The 15,793-nt window shown below is 35.2% G+C and overlaps 1 non-coding gene across 1 annotated transcript; it reads left to right on the top strand.

Moving 5' to 3' along the window:
- Positions 1–3,497: 3,497 nt before the first annotated feature.
- Positions 3,498–3,577, top strand: LOC122312133. Its single transcript, XR_006243046.1, has one exon. It is a non-coding gene; the product is annotated as a small nucleolar RNA R21 (small nucleolar RNA).
- Positions 3,578–15,793: the final 12,216 nt, after the last annotated feature.

The following is a 15,793-nucleotide window of genomic DNA, read 5'->3' as shown; positions in this document are numbered from 1 at the left end:
TCTAAAGTGACGAGAACTTCATTTGAGGGACCACTACTTTTAGCCGACATTGATATTGAGAAGTGAGAGAGAGGTGATCAGAAATTTATATGGATTTCCTTTACCCTTGATCTTCTTAAATACGTCTCTACATATGGAAGAATTCTACTATTTATTTTTTTGTATTTTTGTATTTTATTAATATAATTAATTAAATAAATTATTTTATATTAAAAAATAATTCAATCAATTATATTAATAGAGCATATAAGAAATAAAAATAAAATAATTGTATATAAAATTTTTGTATGTCAAATCTAGTGACCGGGAGGTAAAAATGTGTTACCAAACATGTTTTTAAAAACAAAATATTTTTAGCAATTTAGCATAATTAATTAAGAAAACCAATTTAAAACATCAATTATAAAACAAGTTTCAACAGTAAGATCACAGCTCGAACCCAACATGGTTACAAGAAGATGATCACAAAGTCTTGTACTTGAAAAAGCTTTTTTTAGGTTAATCCGATTTTGTCATTTACTTGCCCAAAAAATAATAATAATAATCATTTTTTTCATCTGGCAATTCTGAAAATTTCGAAAAGTCCAAATAGGTTGGAATGCAAGTTGGCAGACCAGGGGCTGGAACCCAATATAAATGATGAAAATACTATTCCTACGTAAAGTTTTTACCGAAAATTTATACCGAATTGCATTTTATTTATTTATTTATTTTTTTGTTTAATGATTAAGAAAATATTTTAAATGAATTTTTGATTTTTTTTAATTTCAAAAAAATATTTAAATACTTTAAAAAAATGTTTTAAGAAAAGTGAAAAAAAAAAAAAAAACCTTGATCGGTGACGATTCTATGTAAGAATCGTCTGTGGACATGGCATTGTCCATAAATGATTGATGCGGACAGTGCAGGCAAAACCCTGAGAACGACCCATCACGCAGCCAATCAAGCAGCCAGCGACCTAGCGGTCTACATCCCTTGTCCTCATCCTTAACGCGTCGTCTGTTTATGTAAATTTAAACTATTTCATCTCAATTTTATTTTATTATTATATTTATTTTAATTTTAAGATAAATTAATATTAAAAAATTATATTATAATAATATTTTATTTAACTTTTAATAAAATATTTTATCTTATATTATCTGAATTATATAATTAAACAAGACTTAAATTAGTTAAAAATACGTTTCCTGATCGGAAAAAAATACTTTTATTTATTATTTTTATTTTTACATGGTGAATTTATACGAAAACCAACTACAATTCCGGGACAAATGAGTTCGATACAAACTATACAAAGATTATAATATTCTCATCAATATTATTCATTTTTGTTTTGTTTTTAAGCTACAATATGCATGTCATTTTCCTCACAATATGACATTTTAGATCTAGAATATGATATTCTCACATGCAAATTCATGTCTATTTTTAAGGAGTGTTGAAATAAACGAAGCCCGTGTATGTTTTATATAAGTATTGATCGATACACATCTCTTTTCACAACTTTTTACATAATAATATTTTAAGATAAAAAATATTTATATAAAATGATGTTATATTTATAAATTATTTTATAAAAATTTAATTTATTTAAAATATAGTTGTACAAAACATTGCAAAAATAATTGGACGCGTTTACATATCTGTATAATAGCTTAGGAGACAAAATACATAAATGGATAGGGTCAATATTTTGCAGTTGATGTTTAATGTTAATAAAAATTTTATATATAATTATTTTTATATATTTTATTAAAATGATTGACTCCATCAATTTTTATCTCTGAATGTAAGTCTTCCTTTTATTTGACCAATTTCAAAAATTCATAGAATGGCCACCGACACAAACACCCAAAATATACAAAACATGTTCCAAAAATGTTGTCTTAAATTAGTTCGCAGCAGAGCAAATGGGGAAAGAAAGAAGTCTATGTACTCCCCATCACCGAGAAAAAAACTCAGAACACACAGCAAATCAAGACCAACCCAGAAATTGTCATACCCTCACAAAACCTAACCCCAACAATTCAGACCATCTTACCTTCGGTCAGAGAGAGAGATATAGTGAGAGAGTGCGACGGATGCTGAGAATCTGAGATGGAAGATGCGACTGTGAGAGGCCAAAACTGAGAGCTGGGATTCTGGGAGTGGGAGAGTCGGGACTAAGCTGAGAGCCTGAGAGTGAGAGCACTGAGAGGGAAGAATCAAAGGGAATTTAGGAATTGAGATTTTCGATTTCAGTCTACATGAAATCGAAGGCCAACGGATAATTAACCGACCCGGACACAAAACGGAATTAAATGGAAAAGACCGAACCCGACCCATTTTCATTCCGGGCTGGTTATTTATCGGTTCTGGTTGGCAGGTTCAGGTCAGATTGGGTGCACGGTTTAAACGTACACCCTAACAAATATTGTGATTGAGGATAACAAAATAGCATATGAGAAGTAGAAATATTGCTAAATAATAAAAAAATACCAACATATTAAAGCTTTGAAAGTTAGGTAGTTATAAAGTGTAACTATAATTTCAAACGAATCAAAATGGGGACAATATGTAGTGAACCAATAGCTACCATTGTTTTCTTTTAATTATTTTGGTGATTTTCTTTCTAGTATGGCATGTGGCCGCAATTCCCGAATTAGGCACTCCATTTGTGATAACATTTTTTATATATAAATGGCGAAATCATGTATCCCAATACAAAAAGTCTACTTACAACCGGTTTGGAGAATCCCCTCATAACTGTGTCCTACGTGGCATGTTTTAAAACGGCGTTGTTTAACTTTTAATTCAAATCAAAGACAAAGCCTTGTTTCGGTGTTATTTCACTTTCTCGCACTCCATCCCCTATGAGACCCTCCCCTCTTCTCCATTCCCATTGTCTTCCCTAGAAAGGCCTTCCATCCAAGTCGATTCCAAGACCACGTAGGCACTTGGTCTTCATCTTCTCCTCGATTCCAAGACCCACAAACCCATATTTCAAGCTCGTACCGAAGAGCCACAAACCACAAACTCGATTTGAACCCACGAACCAGAGCCATGAAGCCCTTTCGTCTTCTCTACCAAATCTGAAATCTAAAGCCCACATAGCAGTCCTCGTAGGCACTTGGTCTTCGTCTTCTCCTTGAACCCAAGACCCACAAACCCATGCTTCAGGCTCGTATCGAAGAGCCATGAACCACAAAACCGATTTGAACCCACAAACTAAAGCCACAAAACCCTGTCGTCTTCTCCACCAGATCTGAAATGTGAAGCCCACAGAGCACCGAAACCTTAACCCTAACCTCAAAAAATTTGGCATAATCATCAATTGGGCTGAGTTTCAAAGTATGCCCTTGCAAAATAAGGTTAGTTTTCTCCCTTTTAATGTGTTTTGGTTTTGGTTTCCCTCCCTTCTCACATTGTGAGTAAGTTATAGGATATGTTTTCTGTTCTCTAATTGTTTATATTTTGTTTTCTATTTTTGAGCTCCGATTAAGAACTTCACTTTGAATCCCTGTGAAGAATCATAAGAAAAATTAAAAGTAGTGGACTGAATTTCTATTTGATGAGCAATGAATTCTGAGGGATGTGTATTGGAATTGTAGAGGTTCTAATTAAAAGTTGTGGTCTACTTAGGTCTGTGTTTGTTTTGTTCATATATGCTAAAAAGAAAAAAGAAGACTTTTGTTTTTGAACTCGTCTTGTCATCTGGTCGTGAAGCTCATTAATTTATTTGCATATGAAAAATCTTAAGTTGCTAATCTTCTTGGCTTCTGTACCGGGTTAAAATTTTTGTTGAAATCATTCTTATTTTTGGGAAAAATACTACTTTAATTGATTTTGCTTTTGTTTTACATTGGTTTCTTTCTTTAATGTACATGAAAGCTAGATAAAAATAGGATTGAAGATCCCATTTTTTAGATCGAAAATAAATTGGACCTTCGAACTAAGGAAATATCATTAAGCTTTTCTACCCTTAGTTTTAGTTTTTTTTTTTTTTTTTAATTTCCTTGTAAAAAGATTAGAAGTATCGCACACAGATCACTAATCTGCCTAATTACGTTAAGTGGAACTCATGTTTTGTTCGCTAGATTGGATAATTGGGTACTTAATTATTGTCCAATTAAGGATCTCTTGTGCTAATCATGTTTGAATAATTAATGTTAGTTGTCCTGAGGATGGGTCTGGATATAATGGTTTTTTGGATGTTAGAGATTAAGTGTTTTAAAATGATGATGTGATTTTTTTTTTTTAAATGTTTAAGGGTATAAATTTTTTTTTTTTTTAGAAGAGCAGAAGGTCACATGTCTAATAGTGACCCTTTCCCATATTTATTGAAATAAAATCCTCACTTATAGTAGAGGAATACTGTGGAAACAGAATCAAGACCCTAGGGAAAACCCAAAGAAGCCGCAACCAAAAAAACTTATCTATTACAAACCTATGGATAAAGAAAAACAATACGAACCATAAAGAGCCAGACCTAACATTGTAAGGAGGGCAGGCCTAAAAAATCCAGACAAAGCAAGTCTCTAAGAAACCGAGGCATACTACAATTATTAGAATAAGTCAATTCTTCACCTAAAGCCCCAAACTTGGCTAACCAATTTGCCACCCTATTACCTTCACGAAAGACATGTTGAAAATGGCATTGCATAGTATGGCATAGCCCAATAATTTCCTCCCAAAAATCCTCTAGGTACCACACACCACATCTCCCTCTAAGCCACCAAGAAATAACAACCTTCGAGTCCATTTCTACAATCACCTTAGTGATATTTTGTGCTTTGCAAATTCTCAAATCTTGAAGAAGCGCCATGAGTTCCGCTTTATTATTGGACCCAAAGCCAACATGTGAGGCATAGGCCTGAACATGTCACCCCGAGTCATTATGAATAACCCTACCAATGCCGCAAGAACCTGGATTGCCAAGATAAAAAGAATTATATCTCATATTTCATTAATACAGCCTCACTTGCGTCGGAGGAGTACCAAATCTCACATTAATTAATCAATGAAATCAAACTCTATTAATATAAGCAAAGTTCCGATGTGTTGAAATATAGCAAGAATGTTGAAGGTTGGTTGCCCAGTCATGGGTCATACTCAATAAAAGATGAGGAGTGACATATTTTCTTTATAACATTGAAATTGTGCAGGTGAAGACAGAGGAGCTGGTGACTGCGGATTTTGCAAGGAATGATGTTAGGGGAGTTTCAAGTCACTAATGGCTATGGACCATATGGACCAAAGAAAGCCCTACATATTATGTGGGTAAAGACACCTTTCTAGTAGGCACCTTTTTGCCTTCATATGCCTGTGAATGAACCAATACACAAAGCCCTGCAAATTACGAGGGTAAAAGAAGTTTAAGAATTACTCCTTTTATCTCTCCTACTCTTTGAAAAGTTAGACTATTTATTTTAACTTTTTGGGTTAAACTAATAATTTTTTACTAACCCATCAGATAATACACACTACAAACCATCAATACAATCTAGTCACACACCATCTTTGTTATCCTTTCCTTTTCTTTCATTTTTTTTTTCTCTTTTTTTATCACTTGTTGTGACATTTTTCTAGAGTGAGTCCACTTGACAGAGTTTGGAGATAAGATTTGAAGAAAGATTTGTGTGAAGAGAAGTGCTATTTTTACCATTTTTTTACTCATCACTCTCCAAGAGTTTTTAGATGGTATCATATATTGAGAATTATGAGAACTTTAGATCAATTTTCTTATGTTAATGATTACAAATTGAGAGATGTTTTTCTCCATCATTAATTCATCTCTAGTCACACAGATCGATGTGATCGATATATTTTAACCTATTTTTCATTCAAGTCATTATACTACACAAGATAGAGGATATACCTTGAGTGGAGTGTGCCTTTTAAGATTCACACAAGATCGTTATGCTACACGTACAAAGTTTCATAAAATATCACGCTATTTAGAATTGTTTGACAAGTCGATGATATTGGATCTCAGGAGTATTGGAAGACATTCACAGTCGTCATCATGGACATCCTAACTGCTAGGTATATATTTAAAGAAAAATGTTATACATTACACCATCATCTTATTTCTATTCGACTATGATAATGTGGCATTATATATCAACCTTCCACCATTTGACTGTTTTTATATTTGAATCTCATGACTTCCACATATATAGTTACGTATGCAAGGAGCCTGAGCCTTTATGCAGTTGAACTCATTAATGAGCCTCTGGCACCAGGAGCATCTGATCTAGAGAGCCTAAACAAGTACTACAAGGTTGGTCATGATGCAGTCAGCAAGCACTCTTCCAAGACTTACGTTGTTCTGTTATAGATGTCCACTGTTATAACCTTTTCTCCATTAACGAACATTGATTTCATCAATACCAACAGGACCAGCAGTTTAATAATGTCACAACCTCCAATGGCCACCTTACTTTTGTAGGTATGACGTCCAAATGCCTCCATATTCTCCAACTTACAAAATTATATTCCTTTACTAGGATGCCATATTCCTTTACAAAACCATATTACTTTTTTAGTTATTACGTACAAATACTCTGATTAGGGATGTGTAGCCGGATTCGGATTTGGATATCTGACCATAACAGAATCTGGATCTAGATTTTAAAAACCAGGTGGATAACCGAATTCACTCTAGATATCTAAATTTTTTTTTCCTTTTTTGCCTATAAATCTGGATATCCAGATTGTAACCGGATTTAATCCAGATAAAATATTTATACTTAAAAAAAAACTATTTAAAACTTTAAAAAATATTTTTATAGCACTTGTTGATAAATTGCCTAGATTTTAAAAAAAAAAATTTAAAGTTTTTTTAAAATAAATAAATAAATAAATAAATAACAATACAAAATAAATAATAATATAACATAACTAATTAGACTAGTACAATGCTACTACTCTTCACAAGTACTTGGTTGTCAAAAAGTGATCCATCCATGACTACTTTTCCAATCAAAACTAAGAACATTTACCATGAAAATTTTAAATAGGTAGAGGTTACTTTTAACTATTTCATGAATTTGATGAATTTGAGCTTCAGCTTATACTTGTTTTACGTAAGATGAAATTAACTTAAGTGCAGTGGAAACATTTGCTTCTACTGCTATAATCTCAATACAACTCAGGTGGGTTTGATCACGCACTACCTTGTGGAATTAGATTTCATTAGTATTGTCACGGAAATGCACATAAAATAGCACTGCAATATTTATAGTTTGTGACATACGTCAAGTCGTGTTCTTTTTTCTATATTAATTAACCATTATGCAGGCCTAATATATGTTTTTACTTCAACAAGTTAAAAGGAATTTTGAGACCCATAAATATTAATAGTCCTTTTTGAAAAGTTACTAAATATTGTCACTATCTTTTGCACTTTTCATCCAAAAGTAAACAAAACAGCGTGGCAGAGATTAAAATAAAAAAAAAAATTAAAAGGATAGGATTCGATTATGGATAACCAGGTTGCAAAAGCAGATCCATAACCGAATTCCGGGTGGACTGGACCAAAAAACAATGGGCCCAGTTCTACACCCCTAACTCTAACCAAGCCAATGCAAATAATATGTTGCACATAAATAAATCAAAAGTAAGCCATTATTTTTATTGGTTTGGACTTTAGCTAAAAAATCTAATTTTAATAAAAATTTAAACTTTGTAACGGCTAGACCATTGCCAATACTCTTAGGCACTCCATTGTCATCACATTTCTATCTATTCTCTATAAATCTATAAATAAAAGTGGTTATCCATCTATCTACATTAAATTTTCGACCATTTTTTATTTTCCATTCCGTCCCTCCATTTTTTTCATTTCTCCTTTTGTATCCCTCAGTTTTTCTTTCATTTGCTTGTAATTTTATGTTTTTGGCCCTTTATTTAGTTTGTTTTCCCTTCATGTCCCTCCTTTTACATTACTTTTACTCAGATTTTACTTTTTTTTCCCCCACAAAATCCTGAATAGTGGTTTTTTTATGATTTTTCTTTTCCTTCTTTCTCCCTTTGTTTTGTTGCATGTTTACCTTTTTTGCCCATCTTCTTACTTTCTTTGTTGCTTTTCTCCCTCACTTCCTTCTGTTTTATTTTCGTTTTTGCACTTTTGACCCTCACTTTTGTCGACTGTGATCTTGATTTGAGAATTCCTTCTAGCCGATCCGGCTAATTTTTCCCATATAACAACCAGCCATTAGTTTCTAGACACATAAGCTTTCCGCCATAGTTAGTGTAAACCATCACTACAGAGAATCATCAATTAGACAGCCCCTCCCCTTTATTAAGGCATCATACTCAGGAGCTCACTCCTTTACAGGAACACCAAGTCCTGCTCCGCACGTAGCAGCTATGCACAACAATGCACCTGACATGCACGGCACACAAAAGGCACTATAGAGAGAAAATCCTAGAATTAGGCCATAACAGAATGACAACTATCACAATATGAGAAGTGAAAGATTTAGGGCTGTTATGTACTCGGCCTATAAATTCCACACTGTAATACTATTATTCAGTGAAGGAGAAATGAGAATTTTGCAAGAAAATGAATCTATGTTGTCCTGAGTCATTTCTTCAAACATGTATTAGCCTTTTAGTTTTTCAAGTTCTTTCATGGTATCTAGAGCCAAAAGACTAACGTCTTCTTACACTCTCCATGGCCAACGCTGACAAAAATCCTACCCCACCCACCACCCCTTCCATCATCTCATCTTCTCAAAACTTTATCAACATCAAACTCACCAATGATAACTACTTGCTTTGGAAAGCATAGATTGTCCCCTTTCTCAAAGGCCATCAATTATTTGGCTTTGTGGATGGGTCTATACCCATTCCCACAGCCTTCATTGATGGCAATCCCAACCCATCTCATGCTCAATGGGTTCTCCAAGATCAACTCCTCATTTCCACCATTAATTTTCCCTCTCTAACTCTGTTATTGCTCAAGTTTTAGAATGTAACACTTAGCATGAAATTTGGACTACACTTCAAAATCAGTTTTCGGCAAAATCCACTGCTCATGTAGTTCAGTCTCAATACCAACTAGCTACACTACGTAAAGGGTCGGAGTCTATCACAGACTACTATAACAAAGCCAAGTCCTTTTCCTCCTCCCTTAGTGCCGCTGGTCACACCTTGACTGATCAGGAGTTTTTTATATATCTTCTTGCTTGCTTAGGAACAGAATATGAGTCTTTAGTAACCTATTTAACCACACGACCTGATCCCCTATCCTCTCATCAAATATACAGTTATCTTCTCAATCACGAGTCTCGTTTGGCTCACCAGACTCAATCCTTGCTTTCAGGTGCCCATTTCTCTACTAATAACACCACTTTGAAGTTTTCTGTAGGGGGCTATACGCCCACTAATCGTGGTCGAAACTCTCCATTTCGTGGTGGACATCGAGGACATGGCTTTGGATGACACAACAACACAAATGGTTGCAACTCAGGATCCACCTCCAATTATTTTCAAAATCGCGCTGAGGCATGATTGGTCTACCAAGTTTGCCATAAAGCAGGACATACGACAATTATGTGTTACCATCGTTTTGACCATGCCTATCAGGCCACTACACCACCTTCAGGCTTTCACCAGCTAGTTTCCCGATTCAGCTGCCACGCACCACTTCACTCCGAACCTTGCCTCTCTCAATCTGGACTTTGCTTCCTATTAAGGCTCTGACCATGTGAGCATTGGAGACGGCTCCTCCATTCCCATCCAGCATATTGGCTCAGCTCACCTCAGTTCTCCCACTAGCAAATTTCTTCTACATAACCTTCTTCATGTCCCTTCAATTTCTAGGAATCTTTTATCTGTTAGGCAATTTTTTTTTTTTGATAATAAAGTCTTCTTTGAATTTCACTCAGATTTTTTTCTTGTGAAGGATTTAGCATCCCAGGTGGTGCTTCTCAAGGGCCTTGTTAAGGATGGGCTGTACGTTTTACCATCTTCTTCATCAACCTTGCCTTCCACCTCTTCTCCCACAACACCAAAAGCTTTTCTAAATTCTCATGTTCTAGCTCAACAATGGCACTCTAGGCTAGGCCATCCCTCTCACCGCATCACTAGCTTCACACTTCAGCACTACAACCTTCCTACTTCAGATCGTGGGCTTCACTTTTGCTCCTCAAGCATCTCAGCCAAGGCTCATGCCTTGGCCCATCCCCCCTCCCCGCCTCGGTCTAATGGACCTTTTTTATTACTCTTTGCATATGTATGAGGTCCAGCCCCCATTTTATCCAGTAATTCTAGTAGATTTTTTCTATTTATTCTTGATGACTACTCTAAATATTTATGGTTTTTTCCACTGCAATCAGAATCCAATGTGCCATCCATTATTGTTGCGTTCATTCAATATGTTAAAAATGTCTTTTTGGGCAATATTGTTTCTATCCAACCGGTTGAGGGTGGAGAATTCTGACCCTTACGTGAGATTTTTAAGACTTATAGCATAATCCATAGAGTTTCTTATCCATACTCTCGTCAACAAAATGGGAGTGGGAGTGTTGACAGACACCATAGCCACATTGTTGAAATAGGCCTCTCTTTACTCTCTCATTCATCCAGGCCACAAAATATTGGTGTGAAGCATTCCAAATAGCAACTTTTCCTATTAACCGAATGCCCACTCCAATCCTTGCCTACAAATCTCCTTATGACGTCTTAATGGGCCATACACTGGACTACCTTTTCTTACATGTCTTTGGTTCTTCGTGTTGGCCCAATTTGAGGCCATTGAATCATCACAAACTTGACTTACAATCTAAAATGTATGCCTTCATGGGCTATAGTCCAAACCATAAGGGTTGTCTTTGTTTTTACATTCCCTCAAGCCAGACTTATATTTCACACGACTTTGTGATTAATGAGTCTTTGTTTCCTTTTGCACAATAGCCCATCACCACTTCTTCAAGCTCCCCTGACTTCTTTGTGCATAACGGCTTGTGGCCCATCCCCAGTCCTTTGCCTTTGACCCATCCAATCTCTGCCTTTCACCCTTCACCAAATATCACAGGCCCACACTCGGACTCCTCTACAACTCACATTCCATCTTCCTCAACCCCTTTGACACCGTCGAACCCTTGCTCTCCTACAACGCATGCTACCTCTCCAAATCTTCCAAATCCTCCAAATCCTATCTCAGAAATCTCATCTCCTCCTTCACATGACAATATTTCTTTAATCTCACATTCAGCTCAGCCCCTACCTTATCCTATGGTCACAAGGTCTCGTGCAAACATTTCTTGCCCAAACACCCACACGGACAACACAATACCATGACCAAAACCATTTACCTCCTTGACCACTTCATTAGTCCCTTCCATTGCCCCTTCAAGAGTCATCCTAGAAGAATAGACCATCGGTAAGAATATGTATCTCTCTCATCTATTTCTCGTCTTTTGATAGATCATTCCTTAAGCAATAAAACATGAAAATAGTTTTAAACTTGCAGATAAAATCATAAGATATATTAATTACGTACACATGAATTTTTAAATATTACTACTACTCACTAATTATTGAGATTAATCAACAACATTTTTCTAAAGATCAAATAGTACTACTACTCACTGATTTTTTAAATCCATCATTTTGAAAAATGCTGCGCATCAGCCAGTTATTCGAACGCACACCCCACACCTTAGTTGTCAAACCGGGTTCACTAATAAGGGAACCGGTTCTTCCCCTAACCCCTAAACGAGCATCTCTCACTAGGGGTGGCAATATGTCACACGACCCGTTAACCCAACACGAACACGACACGATAATAGCGGGTTAGGGTTTAGCCTTAATGGGTTCGGGTCAAAACGGGTTGACCCGTTAAGACAAGATTGCTTAACGGGTTAATAACGGGTTAACCCGTTTTGACCCGTTATGACACATTAAGAAAGTTAAAGTTACAATTATACCCTTATATCTAAAAATAAAATTGTTAGAATTTCAATTTCGATATTTTTATTATTTGGATTGTAGTTTTGGACTTATAATTAGTTTTATAATTTTTATAGATATTGTAATTTTAACATTTATATAAAATTATGCTAAATTTAATCAGGTTAAAAAGGTTAATTTCGGGCCTTTTCAACCCATTTACATAAATAGTTTAAAATGAGTTGTATTGTGTCGTATTAACCTATTTCGTAATATTTTCTTAATTTATTTGTTTATTTATAAAAAAAACATATTTCGTAATATTTATTAATGCGTCAAAACGGGTTGACACGACACGACACGACCCGTTATATTAATGGGTCGTGTTAGGGTTTGAGATTTTGACACGATAAGCTTAACGGGTCGGGTTAGGGTTGACCTATATGACCCGTTAACACGATTTGACACGACACGAACACGACATGTTAATACGATTTGACACCCCTATCTCTCACTCCCGCCCCCCTCCCCCCTCCCCCTTGCCCTCTGCCCTAACCCCTACCCTTCCATTGAAGTCACAATTATAACTCACCCATCTGTCTGGTAAGAGTTGATCTTTTCCTCCTATCTGAGTAGCGAAATCGGCCCTTCTGAGTTGATCTTCCCCTTCTGTCTAAATCTCAAGCCCTCTCTCCCTATCTCACTTCCGCAGACCTCTCTCCCTGACTTGTTTATTTTTTCTCTATGGCTGATCACTTTTCTAACAGTCTCTTTATATATATATATATATATATATATATATAGTATCACTCCACTTGGAGAATATCGAGAAAAATAGACCAACGAAGTGTTGTTTGATTTCATTGTCATAATCTCAAATCTCTAAATGGCCTCATAATACTCTCTATTTCTCCTTCTCTCCACTTCACGAGGGCAGCTTTTCACACCTTTAATTGGCTTCTTCTGGATTGCGGACATCACGCTACAACCTGATAGCAAAAGCTTTTTGCAGTTGATCCAATCAATCTGATCCAAACTATCGAGAAGAAAATGAATTTCGTATGTAACTCCCTAAGCCACTCTTCGTCGTCATCTTCTTCTATTAATTTCTTAAGATTTATTCGACGATTCTTTGAGTTATGATGTTTTGAGACTAACTTCGATATTTTATTTTCTTTGTTATTAAACCTAGGTGGCCTCTGAATTCACTGTCATAAGAATACGATTACTATTTCTATTGTGTGCTGTGTATGAAAGTCTATTTCATTGTTATGAAGATCACATTTACTTATGTTGTTCAGCTCCAAAATGTGAAATACTACTCTCATAGCACTGGCGAAAAAGTGCCTTTCCTAATCTCATGCTTTTGATTTCTATTCATTGTGACCACTGATAGTAATCCCTTTGTTCACTTGGAATTGCCGATAATCATAGAAATTTGAGGATATGATTAAAAAATCCCCAATTAGTATTTTTTTACTCACAACGCTAGTTTTACAAGTACATTGTTGATGTTATAAGATTCACATTATTTACTGTCTGATGCTAAATTATTTAGGGTCTGCGTGCAAGAATTAGTTATTAAAACTCTCTTTCTTACTTGAATTGTAGATTCAGGGGAATGGTATGCAATTCGTTCAATCAACGCCTGAATTTTGGAGAATAGAAAGTTTTAGTTTATTTAAGATGAACAAAATTGGAAGAGAGAGAAGCCATATATTTGGAATCCCCACCCCTCATTTCCATAGCCAATTAATCAGCTGGCACACCAATTGATCATTAGGTGAATTTCATAGGGAGGGAAGAAAATTGCTAACTGATTATTATTTGAGACTTTACAACTAGATAAAGAAAAAGGTCAAGCAATCCCATTTTAGATTCTTCAGTCATGTTCATTTGGCTCCATTGAATTTGTTCATATTCCCTTTTACAGTGGGATATTTGGCTACTCCTGGATAATTGTGGCGGAACCTATACTTAACCACTTATTTTGAAAGATGCAAATGCAATGATAGGTATTGAACTGAATAACCAGAGCTTTCTTGTAATAATGATTGGTCATATTTTTCCCCATGAATTTGTACTAGAAACTTATCTACTGCCAAGCTCTCCTTTAGTTACTTAAGTTATGCTAAAATGTCGAATTGTATTACATCTAGGAAGGGGAGGGTTTTTCATCCACCATCAGTGGCTATTATATGTGTTGCAAACATTTTGTCTCTTTAGTGGTATACGTAATGCTGTCGTGATTGGTACATTGAATGTTGTGGATTTTCCTTCTCTCTCTCACCACTCGGCATTCCCTCTCATAAATGTTACATGGTGTGATCTCTTTGATTATTATCAATGGTTATATGGCTGAATGTTATTTCCCTACTTAATGAACTAAACTCCTAAATTTATTTTTCCTTTGTTGATTACTGTTATAAAGTCTGAGTTTGGTTCCCATCCCATTGTGGAATAATGGATATAAGTACAATGAACCTTGGACAACTGACTCTCTTTGGATCTGCATCTTGTGTGATGCTTACAATGCACTTCACAATACAGCTATTGTCGCAACATCTCGTTTATTGGAAGAACCAAAGGAGCAGAAGACTATTATAATTATTATCCTTATGGCTCCCATATATGCAATTGACTCATTTGTGGATTTGTTAGATATCCAAGGAAGCAAAGCGTTCTTGGTTGAAGAATGAAAAGCGAAAATTATTGTATTTGTACGGGATTATCACAATTGTATTAGTTTTGGCTTGGTTCGGATAGATTGTATGTAAATTTACACGTTGTATGGAGTAAAGCGTTTTTAAATAGATTACAACTCCCCTTTGTTTTAGTTAGATGTACAAAATGGGTATATGTAGTTTCATTAAATTAACCTATATAATGAAAAGTTGAGTTTAACAAACAGCTTGAGCACATGGTTTGATCTCTTGAAATCTGAAGCCACTCAAATTGTAATTTATAATTGATCTACACACTTGGTAGTGGAGTTGTGGATCTTAATCTACATGGCTCTTGTGGATCTTCTTGCACCTGATTTTATATGTCAAATTCTTAATAACACAACAGACAGCATAGAAAATGCAGCACTAAAATCAACAACAATATAAGGTCTTGAGTATTGAAAGGTGAGAACTTCCATAGAAAGCTTAACAACTTTGATTGGTTCAAACTTAAAGCTCTGAATACAGCTACCTGCCATTTATACTAAAACATATCTTAGACAATAAAGCATGGATGCAAAGGAAATTGAGCCTTTTCATCCCCGTTGTAGATTAATTAGAACAACAAAAATCTGGCCATGAAGGTGAAGCACCATAAACATGTACAGATTTTCCGAAGTGATGGTCATGAAGGAAAGAACCATATGGAGACAAATATCACCAAAAAAGTTGCCAAATTTCCTCATCATTTTCACACAGAATTAACATACAATATTCATCTACATAATAGAAAATCATGGTCTTCTCTCTCTCAATATATCCAGAGATCAGTGCATGATTAGCGACCACATAGGGTGCTAAAGTTACATGAACTAAATATATAGCAAATGAAAATCAACATCCTATCTTTGCTTCCAATCTTGTCAATTTTAGTCAATTTGAAGTTTGCACCACAAAGACATTCAAAATACTAGGTGGAATGTTTACCATAGTTCAAGACTATATCTGAAAAATGGCAGAAACAGATAGATCAGATATTGAAAGCCATAATGAGGAAAATCTGTCTAATGATAAACTAGAAAAGAAACACAAAAAGGAAAAGCACTTATTGCTAGCTACTTTATTCCTTTTTTTTCTTTACTAATTCTCTTTTAGCAATAAAAAGATCATAGAGATGACTTTAGGTGTTGTGATGTGTTTTCCTTTTACAGACTAACGTTGCTTCTATTTTGTTAGAAGCCATT

This window comes from Carya illinoinensis, chromosome 5 (genome assembly GCF_018687715.1).
Source record: "Carya illinoinensis cultivar Pawnee chromosome 5, C.illinoinensisPawnee_v1, whole genome shotgun sequence".
Lineage (NCBI taxonomy): Eukaryota > Viridiplantae > Streptophyta > Magnoliopsida > Fagales > Juglandaceae > Carya > Carya illinoinensis.
Note: the sequence above shows the minus strand (reverse complement) of the source record. Positions and strands in the feature narration are given on the sequence as shown.